Genomic DNA, 8,553 nt, shown 5'->3' with positions numbered 1-8,553 from the left:
TCCTTCCGCTCTGGGTCTTCGGGGCACTTCGGCGGTGGGTCCCGGAGAGAGTGAAGGACCCGCCACCGAACTGCTGCCGAAGACCCGGAGCGGAAGGAGCCCTCGCCGCCGAAGACCCGGAGCGGAAGAAGCCCTCGCCGCCGAAGACCCGGAGTGGAAGAAGCCCTCGCCACCGAAGACCAGGACTGGAAGAAGCTCCAGGTCTTTGGCAGCAGGTCCTTCACTCGCTCCGGGTACGTTCGGCGGCACTGAAGGACCTGCCGCCGAAGACCTGCCGAAAACTCTCGTGGGGGCCCCTGCGGGGCCCAGGGCAAATTGCCCCACTTGCCCTCAACTAAAAGGTTACTTCTGCATGGTCTTGCAGGTGCTGGTGGATCACCGGGGCCATTTCACTGACAGAAACCGGGCGTGGTCAGGGAAGGTGCATAATGCATGCATCTTTCAGAACACTGGAGAGTACAGAAAGCTGCACTCTGGGACTTTCTTTCCAGACCAGAAGATTCCAGTGGGGGATGTGGAAATGCCCACAGTGATCCTGGGAGACCCCGCCTTCCCCTTGCTCCGGAAGCCTTACACGGGAACCTAGACAGCAGCAAAGAGCACTTCAACATCAGGCGCCGAATGACCGTTGACTGTGCCTTGGGCAGATTAAACGATCACTGAGGCTGTCTTTTTGGCCTGTTAGGCCTCAATGAGGAAAACAGTCTAATGGTCATTGGGGCCTGCTGTACTCTGCATAATATTTGTGAATGGAAGTGGGGAAGTGTCCCCAGGGGGGGACCGCTGCGGCCGATTGGCTGGCTGCTGATTTTGGCCAGCCAGAAGGGCAATTAGAGGGCTCAGCAGAAGGTTATTCGAATCAGAGAGGCTTTGAAGGAGCATTTTGACAACGATTCCCAGTAACGTGTCTTTCTGTGATGCATTCGGCCAGGCAATGTTTACTTGCTTCCTGAGCGCTAATTGCAAGGAGCAAATATTCGAACCCTATAGCCACTGTGTTTCAGTGTTAGCACTGAGCGATGGATGGATGTCACAAATAAAGACTCATTTTATTTCAAAAACTCAAGTTTAATAACAGGATAAAACACAAACTTTGGATCAAATAGGGGACATGAAAATGAGGTACAGTCTCGTGATTAGGGCTCTCACAGTTAGGTGCAACTCCACCTTTCATTGGACAACCAGGCCCTAGGCGTGGAGTGCTTGGGGTTCTGTGAGGGACTGGGAACAGGCAAGCAATGCCATGGGGCAAGTGTGGGGAGGGCATGGACTGGAGTTCTCTAGTGGCTGAAACGGGAGTCAGGCATAGATGTGCTCTGATTGCAGGCTAATGAGTATCAGAGGGGTAGCCGTGTTAGTCTGGATCTGTAAATAGCGACAAGGGTCCTGTGGCACCTTATAGACTAACAGACGTATTGGAGCATAAGGTGCCACAGGACTCTTTGTCGCTTTTTACAGGCTAATGAGGGACTTCAGCATCTCTGTCTGGCCCTCCAGAAGCTTTATCAGCTGCTCCTGCCCCTGAGTCTTTCCTGGCTATCCAGACTGAGGCTTGGGCCACACTGGGGCGCGGGATCGATCTAGGAAACGCAACTTCAGCTACGAGAATAGCGTAGCTGAAGTCGACGTTTCCTAGATCGAACTAAGTGTACTTACTGCGGGTCCACGCGGTGCAGGCAAGCTCCCCCGTCGACAGCGCTTCCTCCTCTCGGCGAGCAGGAGTTCCGCAGTCGACGGGGGAGCGCTTCTGGGATCGATTTAGCGCATCCAGATGAGACGCGATAAATCGATCCCAGAAGATCGATCCCAACCCGCCGAATCAGGCGGGTAGTGTGGACCTAGCCCGAGTCTTTCACTGATGAGAATACCTCCACACTCTTGTTTCATGAAGTGTTGCACTACTTCTCCTGGGTCACCACCCTATCGGATGGAGGCGCTCTGCCGGTGTGGAGGAGGGGATCTTCAAGGGCACACCTGCATAAGACAACGAAACAATGACAAGAGCCATTATTGTGAATGTGCTTGCAGCTGTGAATCACAAAAGTTACACACACCTCTTTTTCACTGTCCCTTGGCTAGCGCATTGGTCAGTGCGATTGCCAATTATGGTGAGTTTGCGGGGAAGGAGGGGAGGGCAAGGGGCAGCGCCGCCCAGAGGATCAGGGGGCCTGGGGCAAAGCGGGGGAGTGGACATACTCACCGGGCGGTGCTCCGAGTCTGCGGTGGTGGGTCCTTCACTCGCTCCGCATCTTCGGCAGCGCTGAAGGACCCGCCGCCAAAATGCCGCCGAAGACCCGGACCGCCGCCGGGTAAGTAAAAATTAAAAAGGCACCTCTAGCCAGGAAAGGTATTCTCGGCCAGGGCTCGCGGGGGCCCTGTGGGGCCTGGGGCAAATTGCCCCACTTGCCCCCCACCCCGGGCAGCCCTGCGCAAAAAGGGATAAAGCAGGCCAAAAAGTTTGCCTACCCTGAGGGCCACACTGGTGTTCCAAAACTGTATGGAGGGCCGGGTAGGGAAGGCCGTGCCTCCCCAAACAGCCTGGCCCCTGCCCCCCATCTGTCCCCTCCTACTTCCCGCCCACTGACTACCCCCACAGCCTGCAGGAGCAGGAAACGCTGGGTTTGTTTTTAAACTTCTCACACTCGTCAATCCTTGAATCATTCCTGTAGCTCTCCTCTCCAATTTATCACGAAAAACAAACAAGCGAACAAGCAACCACAATCAGGTTGTCCTGTCTGATCTGACAATCTATTGCCATCCAAGGTTTAATATAAAGCCGATCATTCCATTCACCCAAGAGTTCAACTTTAACAGCCGTTTATTTTTTTCTAGTTCCAATCAAGTCCTGCGCAACCAATTTTGAACCAATCACTTCTTTAAATTTGGCAGCTCGAAAAAGTTGTCAGGTCTAAGTCTTTCCTTCCTAATCAATATGAAAAAAAACCAGAAAGAAAATTCCCTCAGGCACACCTTCTGTCCTGCACAACGGAATGGGGAAACAGTCACTTTTCCTGATGTTGAGTACCAGTCTGTCCTTGGGATCCTGTCACAGGCACAAGGGTTGAGGATGCAAATGACATATTAAGGCTACATTGGTTTGTCCATTCGTTTGCTCCTTCATTAGTGATCAGGACCCAGGAACTACAAAAGCCTATGAGGTGAAAGTCAAAGCTGGGTTATTTCCAGGCTGGCAATGAGAAGTGTCTGACCTATGGCAGGTCCTACTGTATTCTCCCCTGTCTGTGAACTCATCTATGAACCCAGCTGTCTACGAACCCAGCTCCAGCCCCAGCGCCGTATTATTGGAAAATTTGCAGGGGCGGAAGCTCCCCTCCGCGCCCCGCCCCCCTGATCCAGCTCACCTCCGCCTACTCTGCAAGCGCACCGCCACGTCCTGTTTCTCTCCCCTACCAGCGCTTGCGCACGAAACAGCTGTTTCGCGGGGCGGGGAGGAGGGGGAACGCCGCGCGCTGGGGGAAGAGGCGGGACCGGGGGCGGGGATTTGGGGAAGGGATCCAATAGGGGAAGGGAGGGGACGGAGTTGGGGCGATGACTTTGGGGAGGGGGTTGGAATGGGGGGCGGGGAAAAGGGCGGAGTTGGGGCGGAGCCAGGGTGGCAATTATTTCCCGGCCTAGGGGCGGCAAAATGATGAATCCGCCACTGTCCAGCCCGAACTTGAACGTCTACACTGCAATTAAACAGCCCCTTACCCTGAGTCCCGCAAGCCCGAGCCAGCCGGCTTAGGCCAGCCACTGGTCTGTAATTGCCACCTAGATGTACCCTTAGGTCTTGGGCAAAACCCCCCACCGGGGCAAACATTCTGGGCTCTCAAAGCTTCCGCCACCTCCCTTGTACCCCCGGCTCAGGCCTGAAGCTTTGGGAGAGAGGGATTCTCTGAGACCTCAGAGTGCTGTAAACCCTGCGGGCACCCCCTAAATCAGGGGCCTGATCCAGCCCCGAGACTGAGCTGCCGGGATCCCGACCACAGAGCTGGGTGCCCCAGATTCAGGGCCGGCCTTGGTGCCCTGGGCAAACTTGTATTTTAGTGCCCCTGACCCCATGGGCGTGGTGCCCCACCCCCTAGCCCTGCATTGTGCTCCCTTCGCCTCTAACCCCTGCAACCCCTCCTGTGCCCATATAGGGAAACTGACCTGGATGCTGGCACCGCTGCTCCCTTCTCCTCAAACACCTGCTCCTCCACGCACCCCGAGGGAGCTGAGTGGGGGGAGCGAGGAGCGACGTCAGGGTTCCTGCATCCAGGCCACTTTCCCCACCTGGGCTGTGTAAGGGACAGGCAGGGCCCTCACCTCACAGCCCAGGTGGGGAAAAGTGATCTAGATGCACGGAGTGCTTGGTGTTGATCCTCGCTCCCACCCTCACTCACAGCCCCCTGGGGCGGGGGAGCAGTGTCTGTGCTTCACCCCTTACCCATGCTCCTCTGCCAGAAGGAAGCAGGGAGAAATTTGGGTGCCCCCCCCCCAACATGGCGCTCCCCTGCCTGCTGGGAACGGCTTCTGACGCTACCCTGGCAGCGCGCACCTCTGCACTGCCACACGGCACCTCCTTGACCATGGCGCCCCTGGGCAGTTGCCTGGGTGGCCCATCCCTAAGGCCAGCCCTGCCCAGATTATAGCCTGGAAATAGACACGTGAAACTAATTCCTCTTCTCCCTGCATCACAGCTGGGGTGGCAGGACCCCTCCATTGCCATAGGGCCTGTGGGCATCATGCCTTCGCACCGGGCAGACATTCATGGCATCAGCACGTCTACCAGCAGCCCTGTGCCAGCCACAAAACCCCCAGAAGGGCCACGCTGGGCTGTTTACACTAGCACTGCAGACGGGCAGCGTGTCCTGTTGCAGCCGGGAAACCAGCCTTTGCTACTAGGCAGTTCAGGGCTTGTCTCCAGCCCAAGGTGCTGTTTCCAACACCAATCACTGTGTTTGTTACAAGTGAATCCAATCCCAGTTCATCGGCTCTAGAAACTGGTTGACACACGCCTGGCTCTCAGAGAAACAAACAATCCTCTCTGTGGACTGGAGAGGGTCGCCTTCAATCCCTTGACACCATCAATGTGAAGACTAGGAGCCTGTTGCTTTTCGTTGCTGATGTGCGCCGCCGTGTGACCATTTGGTGTCACTGCCTTTTATTAAAAGTGGCTTTTTTCATAGAAACATTACTTTCCTCACAGAGACACAGGAGCAGATTAATCTACAAAGGGAAGGCGACGCTGAGGCCGTTCTGGAGGGAGAAGGGAACATTTTCAGCATTGCTAAATTAATGTGTTGTGCCTTCTATACACACACACACACACACACACACACACACACACATTAATTATTGGAGCTACCAATAAAGATCACACTTTACAGAATGAAATAAACTTCGCTATGTGCAAGGAGAAGGGTGAATGTAACTAATTCTAAAAATATGTTCTGGGCAATGCATGACAAAGTCATCACATTGAACAAACTACTTGATATACTGAATCAGAGGGTCCTGTGGCACCTTTAAGACTAACAGAAGTATTGGAGCATAAGACTGGCTAGCCAACTACAGAAGCAGTTTCTCCTCCCTTGGTGTTCACACCTCAACTGCTAGCAGAGCACCTCACCCTCCCTGATTGAACTAACCTCGTTATCTCCATACTGATTTATACCTGCCTCTGGAAATTTCCATTACTTGCATCTGATGAAGTGGGCATTCACTCACGAAAGCTTATGCTCCAATACTTCTGTTAGTCTTAAAGGTGCCACAGGACCCTCTGTTGCTTTTTACAGATTCAGACTAACACGGCTACCCCTCTGATACTTGATATACTGAATGTACTACATAATCCTTTAAAAGAGTTAAGAAAGAGGTGATTGAAAATGAATGGGTTGCACCTTTTACACACACACACACACACACACACACACACACACACACACACACACACACACACACACACACACGAACAGAGCATGTGAGAGAATAAACGGAATTATTTGAGCTACCAGGGTTTGAGCATTGGCCTGCTAAACCCAGAGTTGTGAGTTCAATCCTTGAGGGGGCCATTTAGGGATCGGGGGCAAAAATCTGTCTGGGGATTGGTCCTGCTTTGAGCAGGGGGTTGGACTAGATGACCTCTTGAGGTCCCTTCCAACCCTGATATTCTATGATTCTAAAACATTTCTGCTTTTTCACATCATTTTAGTTATGAAGGTCATTTAAATGTCCTTATTGTCTCAGACCTAAAGATGGGGTAGGAGTAAACTGGAATCAAGGAAATAGATAATGAGTCTAATTCCTCACTGCTGTATTCATTGACAACAACCAAACAAAAAACAAACGTGAACACAGAGTTGAGGTTTCCCAGTGGTATCTCTTATCCTTCCAGAGCATCAAGTTAAGCAAAACTAAAACTCCAGAAAAGCAGGGAATACAGTATGAAGTACACACCCATGTAACCTTAACTCTGGCCACTTGGAGTGATTCCCTGATAGCGCATATGAAAAACAAACAAAAGTTTGGATATAAATTATGGCTACTTCGCAATATATCTTTAGTAAAAGATCACACCTGCCCCCATCAAGAACACCTGATTTTATACTCACTACTTTCAAGTTTCTATTATGCTGGTGTCTGGGATTGGCATTTACTATTAATTTTTATCCCAGCACAGTTAAAGACCAAACTGTAGCACAAAGCTCCTTTGTCCAAGTTCTATAAACAGCCCAATCCCCCACCCACCTCAAGGGGGTGGGTGTTTTCCTGGCCCACAGAGAATTTAAAGTCACACAGCCCTTAGGAGAAAACCAAGGAAAAACAAACCCAGCCGTACCTATTCCAATGTTCAATGTGACCAGAACATGAGATTAGCGAAGTACATTTGTGTAATTAGCTCACTGGTACTACAATAATCCTGCAATCAGTTAGATGCAGATGTAACCAGCGCCACAGCTGATAAATTTCAGAGTAGCAGCCGTGTTAGTCTGTATCCGCAAAAAGAACAGGAGTACTTGTGGCACCTTAGAGACTAACAAATTTATTAGAGCATAAGCTTTCGTGGACTACAGCCCACTTCTTCGGATGCATATATGCTTATGCTCTAATAAATTTGTTAGTCTCTAAGGTGCCACAAGTACCCCTGTTCTAGGGTGACCAGATGTCCCGATTTTATAGGGACAGTCCCGATTTTTGGGTCTTTTTCTTATATAGGCTCCTATTACCCCCCACCCTCTGTCCTGATTTTTCACATGTGCTGTCTGGTCACCCTACCCTGTTCTTTTTACAGCTGATAAAGTTACAGAACTCTGCAGCCAGTCCTGCAATAGGAGAAGCACATTAACTTTAAACAGCTTTTCTTTCAAGGCATCCAAAAGTTACAAAAAACAATGCTCTGTTAGTGGTTCCCAAACTTGTTCCGCCGCTTGCGCAGGGAAAGCCCCTGGCGGGCCGGGCCGGTTTGTTTACCTGCCGCGTCCGCAGGTTCGGCCGATCGTGGCTCCCAGTGGCTGCGGTTTGCTGCTCCAGGCCAATGGGAGCTGCTGGAAGCGGTGCGGGCCGAGGGATGTACTGGCCACCGCTTCCAGCAGCTCCCATTGGCCTGGAGCAGCGAATCGCGGCCACCGGGAGCCGCGATCGGCCGAACCTGCGGATGTGGCAGGTAAACAACCGGCCCGGCCCGCCAGGGGCTTTCCCTGCGCAAGCGGCGGAACAAGCATGAAGCAGAGTATTGTGAAATTATCCACATAGGAAAGTCTAGGAGGGCAATGACTCACCGGCGCAGCGCCTCCTGCTGGTCGTCCCAGGAATTAGCTCTTCCAGCTCTGCGGGCTGATGTCTCACCTGCCGCTGGCCCTCCCGGAGCCACTCTACTTCAGGGTTCTGCCCCCACAGTAACCCACACTCTGGGTCTCCCCACCCAGGGGAACCCCCAACCCTCTATCCCCACCTTGCCTCACTGGCTACTGCCAGTCACCATCTAGCCCCCGCGCCCTGGGGCGGACTGCAGTCTATAAACTACTCATCATTGGCAAGGGGGGGTTGGGCCAGCTGTGGCCTGATTGGGGCGTGGCCCCACCTATGGCTGCTTCCCCCAATCAGCCTCGCATGCGACAGCCCTCTCCAGGGCGGCTTTCACTGGGATTAATCAAAGCTGAGATTCAGACACAGCCCATGCTGCAGCTGGTGACGTGACGGGGACACACTCCCTCTACTAAAAGAAGAACAGGAGGACTTGTGGCACCTTAGAGACTAACAAATTTATTAGAGCATAAGCTTTCGTGGACTACAGCCCACTTCTTCGGATGCATATAGAATGGAACATATATTGAGGAGATATATATACACACACAGACAGAGAGCATAAACAGGTGGGAGTTGTCTTACCACCTCTGAGAGGCCAATTAATTAAGAGAAAACAAACTTTTGAAGTGATAATCAAGCTAGCTCAGTACAGACAGTTAGATAACAAGTGTGAGAATACTTACAAGGCGAGATAGATTCAATGTTTGTAATGGCTCAGCCATTCCCAGTCCTTATTCAAACCGGAGTTGATTGTGTCTAGTT

Source organism: Chrysemys picta, chromosome 17 (assembly GCF_011386835.1).
Source record: "Chrysemys picta bellii isolate R12L10 chromosome 17, ASM1138683v2, whole genome shotgun sequence".
Lineage (NCBI taxonomy): Eukaryota > Metazoa > Chordata > Testudines > Emydidae > Chrysemys > Chrysemys picta.
Note: the sequence above shows the minus strand (reverse complement) of the source record.